The 18,043-nt window shown below is 28.8% G+C and overlaps 1 pseudogene; it reads left to right on the forward strand.

Moving 5' to 3' along the window:
- The first annotated feature begins 11,110 nt into the window (after positions 1 to 11,110).
- LOC129298027 (cysteine-rich receptor-like protein kinase 10) lies at positions 11,111 to 15,996 on the forward strand (annotated as a pseudogene).
- Positions 15,997 to 18,043: the final 2,047 nt, after the last annotated feature.

The following is an 18,043-nucleotide window of genomic DNA, read 5'->3' on the forward strand; positions in this document are numbered from 1 at the left end:
TGTTGGATCTTAAGGCGTTTGATGAAGAACTGTTTATATATACTGTAGTTAAGAAAATGATGATGTAGATGTCCGTGATTTGATCCCTAAATTGCTGAACAATTCAAGCATTGAATATTCATATTTCACATTAATTTTTAACAAATATTAAAAATAATCTATTTCTATCTAAAATTACGCATATGAAACTAGCTATATTAGAAAGCAAAGTCTTATTATTTAAAAAAATAATAATAATAAAATCTCTCTGAATTATATAAAATAATAATTTGGTCTCTCAAATTTTCATAATTTCATTAAAGTCTCTAGAAATTTTTTATAATTAATGATTTATATAAATGACTAAATTTCTCCTGTAACAATATCATGCAGTTATGATTTGCTGTTACATTGTTACAAGTATAAAAAAGCAAAGTTATGATTATTTAAATAAAATTTGTTATCATTACTTGTTATTTCCAACACGTGTAGCAATTTCAGGAATTTTTGTTTTGGTGTTGCATTGTTGCAAATATAAGAAAAAAATTTATGATTATTTAAACAAAACTTATGATTATTACTTATTATTTCTAATACTTTCAGCAATATCATAAATTTGATAAACGAAGCTGTGATTTGCTGTTACATTATTGTAAATATAAGGAGAAAATTTGTATTTATTCAAACAAAACTTATGATCATTTTATTTTTCAACAAAAGCAATTTGATCATTTATATAAATTCATTAATGATAGAAAAATTTCTAAGGATTTTAATGAAATTATGGCATTGTGAGAAACCAAATTATCATTTATATAATTTAAAGAGATTTTATTATTATTTTTTCTATTATTTATAAGGTATTTTGTTTGATAAAATTAATGAGCTAAATGTTCGAATTGTTTATCATGTCATTGTCATTATTTTAAATAGGAAAATATAACAGTAGTAGTCCCATGTGTGAGAAATTCTTAGATAGATTGGATGCATCACGTTATTTGTAGTCTATTTAATGAAACATGATATTCATATAATATTAAATATAAATGAATTCTGATATTAATGATAGTAAAAAAGAAAAATGTAAGAAATTAAATATACATTTTGTTAGAAAAATAAAATTAATTAAAATAATGCCATGTAAGATTTTTATTTAGATGACTTGGGATATTTGAATTAGATAGACTATAAATGACATGATGGATACACTTGGTCTACAAAAGAATTTCTCTCCATGTACTTTTATTTTAATTCTTGTAGTTTTATTTTATTGTTTCAAGTCTCTTTAGTTTGATCCGCGTGCAACATACCCTTAGAGTTTTAAAAATGCACACAAGGATCATCAATTGACAATGACAGAGTTAATTTTGTTAAAATATACTTAACTCTTTTAACTTTTTTGCTGATAGATGTTTGCATTCGTTTTCTCCATTTTGTTTAATTAAACTAAATATAAAAAGAAAGCTTTCTCCCCTTATCTTTTATCTTTTATTTAATAAATTAGTTTTATATTTATTAAATTTGCTGCTGAACTCTTTTTAAAAGTATTAAGCACCCTAAAATCTTTTTCTAAGAGTGCTAAACACCCTGAAATATTGTTAAGATAAAATTTAATTGATATTATTAAAATATTTAAGTATTTTAATATTTAATAATTTAAATATTATTATTTAAAACATTATACTACCTAATTTAATATTTTTATATTTTATATCTTGCAATTTTGTATTAAAAACGATAGGAATGAACCTCTAAATTAGCAAAGAAATTTTATCTTTTCATATTTTCATTTTTCTCTTATTAAGTAACCTCTTTTGTAGCACGTTAATAAAATAAGTAATATCTTTTAAATAAACATTTTTATTGGTATATTGTTGGTCCTGATTTGTCATATTTCTAATTTTACTTCTAACACCGCAACATACAGAGAATATTAAATTTAGGTACTACAATATTGGAGAAAGATCGTTAGTTGACCAAAAAAATTATAGAAAATGACCGAAAAAATTAAAAAATTTAACCAATATTAAAAATATAAGTAAGTTCCAACACGCATAAAAAGTGTAACAATTAGGGCACTATCTTGGAGAGAAGATAGAAGATCGATATATAATAAATAAGAAGTCATCTATAAATTTATAAAATATTAGTTTAAATTGTTAATATTTAAAAAGTAATTTATAAATTTTGAATAAATACTAATAAATAATAATATTTAAATTATTAAATATGAAAGTATTTAACATTTTCACAATATTTATTAAATGTTATTTTAATAAAACTTTAAGATACCTGGTGCTCCTAAAAAAGACTTTGGAGAGCCTAGTACTCTTGAAAAAAGAGTTTGGAAGTAAATTAGTACTAAAGGATATGGTCAAGGTCTTACTTGTTATTGTATGTGGGCCCCACACACATGCCACATTAGCAGAGCCCCCTAACAAAAAGGCATTTTGGATCTTGAAAAAAACATTGGGGAAAAAATTGCCCCCTAAAGAAACTAGGGTGCTCAGTGCTTATAAAAATTAAATATAAGAGCAAAATTAGACTTTAACCCTATTGCTTTTATGGTTATCATTGCTGCTTTTTATGATTTTATGTTTTTTAATCATTTTTAAGATTTTAAAGTAACTTTTAATTTAGTGATTTACAACAATTATAAATGTTTTTTAATCATATACAGTTTTAAAATTATTATTTTTATTCTAACAGTAGTTTTACATAAAATGTATCTTAAATAAAGACAATTATATTTTTTCGGTATAAAGAAAAGTCTTTTTATTATTTTATAATCATGTAAAAAAAAATATTTTTTAAACATTGAAACACCGGGCGGCCCAAAATGCACACCTGGCTACGGTGATGCCCTTCCCCTGTGCTGTCAATGACAGCCAGACTGTGTCCTGTCCAACGCTGCTAAAAAAAAAGAGAGATAATCGGAAGAGAATTTCCTGCATTTTTCTTGCATGGTCAACCAGAGCTTATCATTACCAATGGCAGTGGAGAATCATGTTCTGTTAATGAAGCTTCTACGACTGAATTATTTTCTCGCTAATTCAAGGCATTTTATTTTCATGGTTCCCAATGACCAAGATTGGTGTTTGTTCGAATGCCTGGTGGTCACTTAAGAAGAGGGTAAAATGGGTGTTACGAACTGTTTGCTTTCTAAAGATCAAACTCAATGGCATAGCAAGAAGCACAAAAAATAAGGATGAATAGAGTTGATGAAGATGAAGATGAAGAAGAAAATGCACAAGACTCGATCGGCACCATAAATCTAATGTTATGTTTGGTATATATGCATATGAAAGGATTTTCAAGAAAAAGAGAAGAGAAAAATCATAATCTTGATGTGCTAGATGCATATTATTTATGTTTCTAAGGAAATGATGCTTTCCTCAAATATGGAAAGCATGTTTTCTTCACTTTTGGTAAAGGAAATGAGTTATTTAATGTTGTTTCCAAATTTTCCCTATGTTGTTATTTACAATTTTGACTATTTTGCAAGAATTTTGGGGGTCAATTCTTGGACATGTTCAAATGTGTGAAGAGCCTATAGGAAGTAGCAAATTAAATTGGCAATTGAAATGTGCAAATTTCTTGTGAACTTTTTCTGGTCATATGTAAGCCTCTGCGTGTGGTATTTTTGATAATTGGCAGAAAACTCAGCTGTCAATGCTTTGAACGACCATCAGTTTTTAGTACTTTAGAGAGTATAGTTCTGTGCAAAAGTAGCCACTGAGTCATCCCAAGTTATGCTCGAAACACCCACTTGTAATCTTGCAGCGTTGTGGGCATCCACATAGTCTTGTGGTGAATCTTGAGCAAAGACCATGGGGGCAGAGATGAAGAAGAGAGAAAATGAAAGCTTGAAAGATAGTTCCATTTGTGGATCTTGGTTCAAAAACCGAATGGAAAAAGAAACTCTAGTTTATTGCTTCAATCTCATATGCTTACAAGGAAATGAGGGTCTCTATTTATACTACTCTGATGCTTAAACTAATAACTAGAAAATATATGGTAGGTTACAAATGCATTTTATTTTCATTAATGGTGGTGTTGCAACGGACATGAACGAACATGCATTTCTTCTCTTCCATTCACTGCTGTCGTTCCGTTTCATCCTCCCTAGGTTCTATGGAACTCAGCCTCGAGTCAAGTTCAGCATCATCATCAATGTAAAGAGATAGATCGGTAATATTGAGTTGGCAAACACTCCATAAGAACTAAACAATTCTACTTTACAAGCATTGTTGTTGATCTTTTGCACAATCTTAAATAGACCATTAGCTCTTAGGGATAGCTTAGCATGTGGTTATTTAGGAAAACGTTTCCTTTTCAAATGTATCCAAAGCAAGTCTCTCATATTAAAAGTTTGATATTTTTGATGCTTGTCACATTGAGTTTTGTATCTCAAGTTCTGCTTCTGTATTCATTCACGAACTTGTTCATACAACTTCTTGATTTTCTTAGCCTTTTAATTTTAATCAGAACTATATTGTTGCTTGGTAAGTGAAGGCGTCAAGTTTAATGGACTAAGGGGATGGGCACCATAAACAACTACAAACGGGCACTTTCCAGTTTCTTGGTTAATAGAGTTATTATAAGCAAATTCAACTTAGGCAAGAATGAGGTCCCACTGCTTCAAATTCTTTCCCACAAAACTACGAATAAGATTACTAAGAATCTTGTTTAGAGCTTCAGTTTAACCATCTATCTGTAGATTACTAGTGCTAGAGCTTAGTCCCCATCTTTTTCCATAGTGTCCTCTAAAAGTGGTAGAAAAACTTAACATCTCGATTAGAGGTGATAGTCTTGGAAATGCCATAAAGACGAACAATCTCTTTGAAGTACAAATATGCTATTTGAACAGCATTATTTGTCTTTTGGCATGGAATGAATTAGGCCATCTTCTAGAATCGGTCCACGACTACCATGATGGATTCTTTATATCTTTGAGTCTGTGGTAAACTAAGAATAAAATACATGCTCACATCTTTCCATGGTGCTTCTAGAACTGGCAGTGGCATGTATAATCCTGTGTTTTAACTCTTGACTTTAGCCAAACAACATGTTCTGTATCTTTATATATGCCGATTGACATCTCCTTCAAGCCTTGGCCAATAGAAATTTCTCTTTCACTAGATCAACTATTTTGTCTCTACCGAAATGACTAGCTAGTGCTCCATCGTGAGTTCCCCAAATTATAGCTTCTCTTAAGGAACCCTATGGAATGCATAGGGTTTTGCCTCGGAATAAAAACCTATCATGTTTGTAAAATTGGTGGAAAAATTGATTTGAAATTGCTTCCCATACTCCTCAAAAATCAAGATGATCTTGGTACAATTATTTGACAAGTTCAAACCCAACAACTTTGGCCTGCATTGTTGTGAGCAACACATATTTTGGTTGCATTTTGTTTTTAAATCCTTATAGTTTTATTTTATTATTTCAAGTATCTTTTGTTGATCTACATGTAACATGCCTTTATAATTTTAAGAGTGCACATAAAGATCATCAGTTGGTACAGATAGAGTTAATTTTGCTAACTGCACATAACTCTTTTGACACCATTGCTGACAAATGCTTCATCTTGTATTTGTTTTTCTTGTTCTGTTAATTCAGCTAAATGTATAACGAAAGTTTTTTGCCCTTAATTGTCTTTTTATTTTTAATTATACGTGGTCAATTTGTTTCTAGGTCAGTGTGTTTTTTTGTCATGTCAACAAAGGAGTACAACAAAATTAAAGGTTAATATGTATTTTTACTCCTAAAGTTTTTCTTAAAGAGTATTACCTTGTACAAATAAATTGGATAAGTTTATTTCTGAACTATTTTTTTAAAGGGCGCTAGGCAGCCTATACAAGAAATTTTTTACTCCTTAAAAAAATTGTTCACAAGTAAAATATATTACAACGCTAAAATTAACTTCATCAATGTCAACTCATAATCTTTGTATTTTTTTTTTAACTATAAGAACTAACATTACATATAAATTAAACTAAAAGGACTAGGAAAAATCAAATAAAGATATAGGGATTAAAAAAAACGCAATCAAGATTCATGCGCCAAACTCAAACTCAGGCTATTTAAGTGGCCCCCATGGCTTGGTATGCCAAGCCCTACCCGACCTCTTCGAGCTTCTTGGGCTGAGCATGGCGTAGGGTCAAGTCTTGCACTGCCTTACCTGGCTCGAATACATATGTATTCTTTTATTTTTTAAATGTTTTAGTAAAAATGAATTGTTTTTATACTATTATTATTTTTTAAATATATTTCAAATATCATCTTGTTTTTATGGTTATTATTGATATTTTTTATGATTTTAGTTTATTTAATCATTTCCAAGATTTTGAAGTAATTTTTAAGTTAGTAATAAATAAAATAATAAATATTTTTAATCATATATAGTTTTAAAAATTATTACTTTTTATCTTAACTTGGTTAAATGAAGATAATTATATTTTTTGGTATAAAGAAAGTTTTTTATTATTTTTAATCATATAAAAAATATTTCTTTTGGGTTGGGCCAAAGAACATTGGGCACTAGGCTTAGGTGATGCTTGGTTCAACCCGGCACCATTACAGTCCTGTTGACAGCCAGCATGTATCTTTTCCAACACGCGTTGCTTGAAAAATGAGATAACATGGTTGGCCGAAAATAAAAATGAGATATTATGAAGAGAATTTCCACCAGTAGTATACGCGTGGCCAAAGAAAATAAGTACTTAGATACAGTCTTTTATTTTTACTTTGTTTTAAGTAATTAATTTTATTCTCCGTACAGTAAGTGCCTAAATTAAATGGCTAAGTCAATTTTTCCGAAAAACAAACAAAGCTGTCTTTTTAAAGTTTCAGCAATGATGAATTAGAAAAGGCTTTATAAAATACTCTGTTAAAAAATAAAAAATATTTTTAATCGAATCTCACTGTTAATAAAATAATTATTTATTTTTAAATTAATTTTATTTTTTTATATTTATTCCTATTAAACATCCTATAATAAATATAAAGTTATTATTAATAGGGATATTTAAAAAAAAAGCAATAACTATATTGAAAGATTAAAATTTTTTTATATTTTTAAACATTTAATTCTTTTAAAAATATATTATATTTTTTAATGTAGGGAATATACAGTTAGAGTTATATTGACGAAGAAGTTAATGATTCAGTCCACATCAGCCATCAACGCGTTATTGAAGGTATAGTTTCGTCCAATGAAATCATTGATGACATCAAACAACTAATAATATTCCAAATTTATCAATGATTTACAATTAAATTAAGAATATTTGTCCATGTAAACTTATTGGGCGTCTATTGTACGAGACGTGGTCCCAATAGGTGTTGGGTTTGGACTCCCTTCATAAAAAAAAGGCTAAATATTAAAATCTATTATGAATATTATTAATTAAGATGGATAATGATCAACTTAGGTCGTCCATATGAGGGAAGTCATATTCAAGTTTCATGTGCAGTACTTTGAGAGAAGAGAAAAGAGAAAGTTATATTTTCACATATTTATATAATAGTCTTGATAAATTGACATTTGTGAATTCTTTTATCATTGGATTGGGATGAAATTTGACAGTAGGTTTGAGACATCTAATGTGCCATTGTCAATAGTTAGATTTGATTCATTACTTGGTGTGAGATTTATTCTATTTATACTACAACCTTTGATTTGGATGTTTTTTTTAATCTTTTTTATCCCTTTTTATAAGCTTATTGCTTTGTGTTTTGGCTAGATATTTATACTTGTTTGTCTATTTGATTAAAACTCTCTTATATTTACAGATGGAGCCAAAAAATTTTGTTAGGGAAGCCAAAATGATAAAGTATATATAATAATCGAGAGAAAATTAAATTTATATATGTCATTAACATATATAACATAAATATTTTAACTTATATATATATACACACAAACACACATTTAATTTTACATATATATATATAAAACAAAAATAAATGTATATCCTCATTTTTTAAGTTTTGTTCATTAGTTTTTCATGACATAAGAATGACTAACTATTATGTTTAGGATAATTTTTTTTTTAAAAAAATTCAATATAAACTATCATTAAATTAGTAAAGATTTCATCTTTCCCATAAACATTAAATAATTTAAATGCATCATTATGATTTAAAGTCTGTTCAATATAAAAAACTCTACTATTTACTTATTGAATTTTCTATTTAATTAGTTTAACTGATATGTTCTTCATTCAATATATTTAAAATTGTTACAGTGCTTTAGAAAGTTTGTTAATAATAATTTTCATAATTTCTTTCATGAATGAAAGCAAAATCAAATGATACTAATGTTTTAAAAGCAACTGTAATATTATCTCGTTAAAAATAAGTAAATTTTATAACAATTATATCTTTAAGTTATTGCAACAATTAAATTATATATGCATAAAAGACTATTATAAAATTAAAATAAAAATTTCATCTAATATCTTAATATTTTTATAATGTACTAATTTAGGGGCTAAAAATATTTAACTCTTATATTTTACTAAAAAAAATTAAAAAATTGGGAGTCATGATCCTTATTAGTCTCCTAGTTTCACCTTTGCTTGTACCCTATTTTAATTATAATTATAGCGTAGTTGATTTGTATTGGTCAGGATCACTCATAATTTTCTTTTCTTCTACATTGATTTTTAAAAACTGCCATTGGATTGGCGACGTATGGTATCCATTTTGTTTACTAGTGCCAAGATTGAGTTTCAAATAAATTCAATCTTCCACGTGATTCTGAGCTTTTTATAAAGAAAAAATTAACACGGCACAGCTTGACTCACTTGCGCTTCAACCTTCATCATCATCATCATCGAATCAGCCCCACCTTCAGTTTCACGTCGGGATTCGGTGCTTTTTACTTATTATTGACCCCTTTAAATCTAATTTAGAAAGTCAAAATTTAACATTTTTATTTAATAATTATATTTTTAATAACACCGCAAATCATGGTTGACTTGGGTCAACCTTTCCCATTAACTAGATTCGATGTACGGGATATTACTTTTCAGTTCTAACATAATTGAATATTGAAAAGAAAAGATTTTAATGAGCTCAATTTTTAAAAATGAGCAGAAAATTAAAATGTTTAATGTAGAAAAAATATAAAGGAGATAAGTAAATAAAATTACTTACAAATTTTAAATCACACTTATCTACACAATTATAAAAACTATTCAATATCCTATATTTTAGTTAAGTAAAATTATTAAAAGATGTCTTATATTGTGATTTGAAAATAATATTTTTTAATATTGATTCATTATATTCACCACTCATTTTTCACTCTTTATCTCATGCCCACCTAATTTTAAAGTCTTTATAATATTCTTTTTATTGAGTTAAGGTGTATTTTTACTTCTAAACTTTTTTTGAGGAATAATTCTACCCCTATATTTATAAGTGGGGCAATTTTATCCCTAGACTATTTTTTTAAGAAGCAAGAAAATCTTTTATAAGGTAGCTAGCACTTTTTGAAAAAATAGTTTAGGATAAAATTGCCTCACTTATGAGTACATGAATAAAATTGTTTCTTGAGAAAAAATTTAGGGATAAAAATGCACCTTAATCCTTTTTTATATAATATATAATGATAAAAATTACTATAAAAGTATTAAGGAAAATAGATCAGATCATCCAACATTAATACAATAGAGAAGAGATTTTTATGAGAGAATTACATTGAAGTCTCAAATAAAAAAATTAATTACTATAAAATTTATTAATAACTGAACTAAATTATATTAACAACGATAATCCTTTAACAAGAATTAGAAAGGAGGGGGGTTATAACTGTCATGTCATGATTTGGTACTTCCATTATTGACAAGTTTAAACCAGATATAGAAAGTCATGATTTAAAATTCTTAATTAATTTAAAAATTGTCCATTAATTACAACATTATATTTATTTTTTATTTTGAATTTATTAAACTAAAAAATAAAAATAAAAATTGAATTGACAACAATGAATGGAAACCCAAACCAAATCACCCAAATTGGTTGGTACAGTTTATGACCTAATTTGGGATAGAGTTAAGAGTGAACCCAAACCAACCTAAGGGTAACCCAGTCAATCATGTGCATAACAATAAATTTAGTTTAATAATATATTTGATAAATTTAAAAGTTATGATAATATTATGTGAGAGATATGTGAAAAGTAGATCCCATGACATTCTTTAAATACTAGTTGTGATATAAACCATTTTTTTGTATTAAATTTTCTGTTAGGTTATTTGAGCAAAATTATTTAATTTTTATTGGGATTTTATTGAGTTTGCTAATTTTTTGTTGGGATTGTGCTAACATGTATGAGATTTTTATCTCTTAATTGAATTTTTATTGTGTTATTTGAGTATAACTAATATTTTTATTTAAATATTTAATTATTTCATATTCAGATATAAATATTTTTGTGTATATAAATTAAATTAAATTATTTTAATTAAAATCAGTTTGACTTTGGATTGATCCCTAATTGAACCATTAAACTTTGACCCATTATTTTAATTGGTCTAATGACTGATTCAGTTTTTAATACGTTGATTTACATCTTCTAAATTGTGACAAGTTACTCTATTTGTTTTCAAATATAAGTAAATTTTATTGATCACGTCACATAATTTAAAAAAGGTTGTTAATCCTAATAATTATGTTTGAAATTAAATAATTTAATCTAAAATATTATTGCAATTAATTAAACAAATTTGTCTCATGAAATTAAACTTTAATTTTACGATGGAAAATGAAAAAAAGAATAAATAAATGCTTCTTAAATTTAACAGTTTCTCTTATAATAATTAAACAACAATGAAGTATATGATATTTTTTTTTATAACAAAACACCGAGTAAGTATAATTACTTATAGTAAAGATTAACCTATCTCAAAGTATATCGCCTTTAACTAAACTTGCTATTATACATTTTTCAATGATTAAAAAAAGCTGCTACCACTTATGCTTGGCTAAAGCCTAAAGTTGAACTATTCAAACATATTAAAGTAAATAGTCTGAGTACTCTCAATTTTCTTCTCGTCTTTGGAGATCAAGATTAGAAGGACTTAGCTCCTTCCTCACGCAAGAGTAAATGCTTCCCCACTTTCCATGAAAATACAGAGAGTAATAAAAACTCCACAAAACTACGAATTCTTTGCCTCAAATCGAACACCAACAATACCAAACCCTTCAACCTCACCATGATTACTCACAAATGCTTCTCCTTCTTCTTCCTTATCATCATTAGCTTCCTCTGTTCTGCTACCATTGAAGCATCACCTACTTATCTTTACCACAACTGCTCCACCGCCAGAGAAACCTTCTCCGCCAACAGTGCCTTCGAATCACACCGGACCACCCTATTCTCCTCCTTAACTTCCGCCAATGCCGGTTTCTACAACACCACCGTTGCCAGTGGCGGCGACACCGTCTACGGCCTCTTCATGTGCCGGGGTGACATCTCCCTCCAGGTATGCCACCAATGTGTCATCAACGCAACCCAACGGTTACCTTCCGAGTGCCGATTTTCGAAGGAGGCTGTAATCTGGTACGACGAGTGCATGCTTCGCTACTCCAACGTCTCTTTCTTCTCCACCATCGGTAAATGGCCTACGTTCGTCATATTGAACCCTGGCAACATCTCAGACTCGGATCAGGCGAGATTCACGAGTTTTTTGTTGAGTTTTATGAATGAGACGGCGAATAAGGCGGTGGCGAAACCTGTGTCTGAGAGGAAAACGTATGCGAAGAACGAAGCGAAATTTCAGTCTCAAACTTTGTACAGTCTTGCTCAGTGCACGCCGGACCTACAGATCGATGATTGCAGAAGTTGTCTGAGTGGTGTGATTGGGAATATTCCGATGTGTAGCGAGGGGAAGATTGGGGGTAGAGCTGTGAATCCCAGTTGCAGCGTTCGCTATGAATTGTTTTCATTCTATGATTCCGATGAGCAAGTCGCGCCGACGCCGGCACCAGCTCTGGCTCCGTCGCGTAGACCGATAGTTCCATATTTCCCAGGAATCAATGGTTCGCATCATCCTCGACCTCCAGGTAAAGATTTGGCCAAATAACGGGGCACAAGCTTCCATTAAAACATTTTATTTTTTATTTTTTTTTGGCCTTTGGTGTCAATATTTTACAAGTGAAAAGACAAAAGTGCCTTTTTCTCTTTTTATTTCCCTTTTATTGCAGCGGTTCACTTGAGGGCTGTTTAAGTCTTTTCATTCATGGAAATATCGACACTGACAGACCATAGATCACTAAAATATTCAAAAAAACCTTGGGACTTTTGCCCAATTATTTGGGGCTCACAGTACTTTTGTCTAATTTTCCATTGAATTTGTATTTATTAAAATGATAATTTATTTAAAATAAAAAAAATAAAATTATATTATGTCAAGATCGTTTAGTTTCGATCTGAATGGCATATATATATATATATATATATATTGGTGCTCACTTGCTATAGACACTCTTGTCAGAATCCGACCGGAAACTAGCCATATGTCTGGTCTGAAAGCCAGTCAAAACTAACCGAGATAGAGTTTTGTTATATTTTTTTTAAAAAAATTCAATAACCCAAAATTATGTTATTATTTTATGTTATTATTTATTTTTTATGAATAAATTAGCCCACTGGTTACTTAAAAAAAAAACGAAAAGAAATCTGTACCTCGAAAATATGAAATAATTTTCGCTATAAATATATATATGATGATTTATCAATGGCTCTAGTTAACTAACAATTATTCTGGCATATTTATAATTTTGGTGATTTGTAATAGATAAATAACATTTTAGGTTGAGCAATATGTATGAGATTGTGTTAGTTGGACGTTTATCAATCAAATATTACATAAAATATTTGGGCATGTATGACAAAAAATGGATAAATATTATCTTCTAAGTTTTTTTCCCATATATATTATTAAAAAATATAATTTTAATTAAAACGGTCCGACCACATACAGTCTGACTATGGTTTAATAAATCAGTGTATTTACCTGTTTAATGTCATGTCCTTAAAAAATATTAATTGGTTATTGGGCATTATAAGTAATATTATCAAAATATTGTGGACAATTAGTAAATATGATGTATAACATTAATATTTATTGTGTTGGCTGCTCCTGTGCTATTATTTTATTTTTGACAAGAATTATACTTCTTTCATTCAAAAACAAAAAAGAAAAACTATTTATTGTGGGGATGGTCGCAGGGACCTTTAACAGCAGGGACCAATTCAAATTCAGGAATTATTGGCCTTATGCTCCTAAAACAAACAAACAAAAAGGAAAGGAAGGGGGGGGGGGGGGGGGGAACACACACACACACACAATAAAACATAAAAGTATGACAAAGAGGGGAAAGTCGTTCTTTATCATTCTTTTGGTCGGCCAAACCGTTCTTTATCATTCAAAGAACAATATTTTTTTCAAACCTAAAGCTTATGAAAAAGGATAATCCTCAATTATAATTATACTTTCTAAAAGTATCTGTCAGCAATATTACATTCTAATTATAGAAGTATATTTAATGAGATAATCCATAATTTCTGTCTTTTTCGCCTTAAATTTCAAAAAAGTAAAATGATAATATTTTCCTTTAGACTCCTAATCCTAATTAAGTCGTAACCATTCTATTTTACACAAACACAAGCACATCATTAATGCGCGCGCGTATATATATGTATGTATCATTACTGATGCTTTCCATTTTTTTGTATTCAAAACTCTGACCCTTTGCTTCTTGTTGCTTCTTGCATTCAGTAACCACTATTGTGATAGTTGTGGTTTCACTTGTTGTTGGCTGGATTCTTCTCTATTTCGCTTACTATCTCTTAAAGATTCGAATAAAGAAGAGTCATAGGGCTGTTCTCAGGCAAAAATACTGTAAGTAATTTTCATTCCATCTATTTACTCGGACAAATTTGGATTGGAAGACTCAGAATACTTTATTTATTTATTTATTTATAAGGTTAATTTATTTGTGTAGTTGGAAGGGAAAGCACAACTTTAGAGCATCTGCAATTCAGTCTAGCTACAATTGAGGCTGCAACAAATAAGTTTTCTCCTGAAAATAGTTTAGGGAGAGGTGGATTTGGACAAGTTTTCAAGGTGATAAATGCCATCAATTAATATTGTAAATGTTTTAATTCTACGTGTGCATAAAATTGTTTTTCATTTGTTATAATCTAATTAACTGGCAAGTATTCTAGGGTATTCTTTCAAATGGCCAAGAAATAGCCGTGAAGAGACTTTCAAAAGGATCTGGCCAAGGTGCAGAAGAGTTTAAGAATGAGGTTTTATTAATAGCCAGACTCCAACACAGAAATTTAGTGGCATTGCTAGGATTTGCATTGAAGAGCAAGAGAAATTACTCATTTACGAATTTGTTCCTAATAGAAGCCTTGATTACTTTTTATTTGGTTTGAATCTTCGAAACTCATTTTAACTTCTATTTGAAATTTCTACCTCATTTATGCCATGTATTTTATTATTTATTTGGTGCCTTCTGTTATGTATATTTATAGGTTCCCAAAATAGCAGAGTATTAGATTGGATGGAGCGTAGCAAAATCATAGGAGGAGTTGCTCGAGGAATTCTTTATCTACATGAATATTCCCGTCTCAAGATCATACATCGTGATCTCAAACCTAGTAATATTTTGTTAGATGATGAAATGAATTCAAAAATTTCAGATTTTGGCCTTGCTACGATGGTTGCTATTAGTGAAAATGAAGGAAATACGAATAGAATTGTTGGAACATAGTAAGTTATACTTTTTTTCCTTTAAACCTTTACACACACACACACATCCATCTTAATATGGTTGGATAAAGAAAAATAATTTGTGATTTAATTTAAAAAACAAAGCTTTTACTTGTCAACTAATCATTTCAAATTCTAAATCTTATTATTATCTATTATATTGGATAAAATTGTATTGAAATTGCATTTTCTTTTCAAGTGGTTATATGTCTCCAGAATATGCAATGTTCGGGCAATATTCTGAAAAGTCAGATGTTTTTAGTTTTGGAGTTATAGTCTTAGAAATTATCAGTGGAAAGAAGAATACAGGTTGCCATGATTCACAATATGCTGATGGACTCTTAAGCTATGTAAGTTACTTATGATAATGCGTTTCACTCTTTTATATATTAATTACGGGAAAATAAAACTTCCATCAAATATATTTTATACAAGGCTTTCATAAAAATTCTCTTAGAATCAAGGTTTCTTGTGTAATCGTCTCAACATTAATTAATTGGAGAAAGAGTAATTTGACAATATCATTGTATGATGAGCTAATAAAGTGTAATCATTGAAATAATAAGCTTTACTTAATTGTTAGCAGACTTGGAAGCAATGGAGGGATGATAAGTTGCTGGAGACATTGGATTCAAATATAAATGAAGTGGAATCATACAATGAAGTGATCAAGTGCATCCAGATGGGTTTGTTATGTGTTCAAGAAAATCCAAATACAAGGCCTTCCATGGCTACGGTTGTTTCATATCTTAGCAATGATTCTATTCAATTGCCCTTACCACAAGAACCTGCATTTTTTTTGCATGGTCAACCGGAGCTTACCAATACCAATGGAAGTGGAGAATCATGTTCTGTTAATGAAGCTTCTATGACTGAATTCTTTCCTCGCTAATTCAAGGCTTTTTATTTCCATGGTTCCCAATGACAAAGATTGGCGTTTGCTCGAATGGCTTGTGGTCACTCAAGAGGAGGGTAAAATGGGTGTTACAAACTATTTGCTTTCTGAAGATCAATCTCAATGACAGAGCAAGAAGCACAAAAAATAGAGATGAATAGAATTGACGAAGAAGAAGAAGAAAATGCACAAGACTCGATCGGCACCATAAATCTAATGTTATGTTTGGTATATACATGCATATGAAAGGATTTTCAAGAAAAAGAGAAGGAAAAAAAAAATCTTAATCTTGATATGTTTGATGCATATAATTTATGTTTCTAAGGAAAGGATGCTTCCCTCAAATAAGGAAAGTATGCATGCTTCTCTTCGGTAAAGGAAATGAGTTATTTAACTTTGTTTCCAATTTTTTTGTTACGGTAGTGTTTAGATTGGTGAATTTGAATTTTAGATTTAAAAGCTTACACGTCAAATCTCATATTTAGAATTCATGTATTCAAAATCATTTATCTGGATATTTTAAAAAAATTTCAAATGAAAAAGAGATTTGAGTTGAGATTGAAAATGAAAATGAAAAATCAAAAGTGGCAAGTTTTACCTATATTTTTCAATTGATAAGAGAAAGAGATAGGAAAGTTACGAGAGTTAATAGTAAAAACATGAAGAGAACAAGGTATTAAAAATGATTGAGATTTCAAATGACTATGGTATATGAGGAAAAATAACAAAGGAAATGTAATATGAGATGCAAACACACCATCAAATTAAATCTAAATCAATAAAATTTTGTTTATCCTAAGAAAAGATTTGATCCAAATCAAAATCCAAATCTTCATTAATCCAAATACACCATAAAGTTATTTAAAATTTTGACTATTTCACAAGAATTTTTGGGGTCAATTCTTGTAAAATGTTCATGTGAATAGCCTATAGGAAAAAATTGAATTGAAGTGAAGAATTTTCTTGTGAACCTTTTGAAGTCATATGTAAGACTTTGTGTGCGGTAGTTTTGGTATTGACAGAAAAATCATGGCGAATTAGGTATATATTAGGTTTGTCATCTATCAATACTTTCAGCCATTTCGATAGGACTTGTGGTAATCTTACATATCTTCAATTCATTATTTAATTAATCAATGTAGGACTTTTTAATATTTTCTAATACCGCTCCAACCTTTTGAGCTTGTACTTCTTTTCCATAATCTTCATTTGTTATTATTCTTTTTTGGATTAAAGTGTAATTTTGCTCTAAACTATTCCCAGATGAGCAATGTTGCTCTTAAACTGCTCTTCGTAGCAATGTTGTCCCTAAACTAATTAAATCAGAGTAATGTTGTCTCTATTGTTTAAACGTCTGTTATTGTAGTTAATGGGATCCTTTTTTCATGAGTTAGAGTGTAATTTTGTCCTTTAACTATTCTTAAAGGAGCAATATTGCCCTCACCATTTAAAAATTATAAAATTAAATAAAAATAATATTAAATATTTATATATATAAATATAAAAATATTAAATAAAAATAATATTATATGTATATATTATAAATATAAGGAAAAAATTTATAGTATGTTAATAAAATGTCATAAATTAATAATATTATAAATTATAATTTTATAACTTGTCAATTATAAGTAGATCTTGATTAAGTTAGGTATGAGTACTCTCAAAAGTATCTACATATGCACCTATAACTATCGATTGGAGCTGTCATTAATGACTCAATTTGGACCAAAAAATTGTTTTCATAATTAAGCTAGATTGAATAAGAGTTAAGCTACTATTAAGCCAGAAACCAAAGTATTGGGAACCAGGGTAGTTTTTAAAAAACTGAACAATTTTAAACAATATTAAAAAAGCTTAATTTGTTTAAAAAATAGAAAAATTTAAAAATTAGATCTTACTAAAAGCCAACTTTATTTTTGAACAATTCACATTATAAAATATGATTTGAGACCATTTTTTTTTAAAGATGTCGATAGTTATAGTTGCAAATGTAAATAATTTTGAGTCTACTCATATCAAATTTAATCAAAATTCACTTATATTTGACAATTTATAAAATTATAATTTATATTTTTCTTATATATACATTTAATATTATTTCTATTTAATATTATTGTGATTTTATTTTTATTTAATTTTATGATTTTTAAACGATGAGAGTAACATTGCTTATTTGAGAATAGTTTAGGGGTAAAATTGCACCTTAACTCATTAAAATTGGGTCCCACTAGCTACAATAATGGATGTTTAAACGGCGGGAGTAACATTACTCCAATTTAATTAGTGTAGAGACAACATTACTATGATGGATAGTTTAGGGGCAACATTGCTCCTCCAAAAATAGTTTAAAAGTAAAATTGCACCTTAA

Source organism: Prosopis cineraria, unplaced genomic scaffold (genome assembly GCF_029017545.1).
Source record: "Prosopis cineraria cultivar Desert tree isolate PC_DT_omini unplaced genomic scaffold, ASM2901754v1 PC686, whole genome shotgun sequence".
Classification (NCBI taxonomy): domain Eukaryota; kingdom Viridiplantae; phylum Streptophyta; class Magnoliopsida; order Fabales; family Fabaceae; genus Prosopis; species Prosopis cineraria.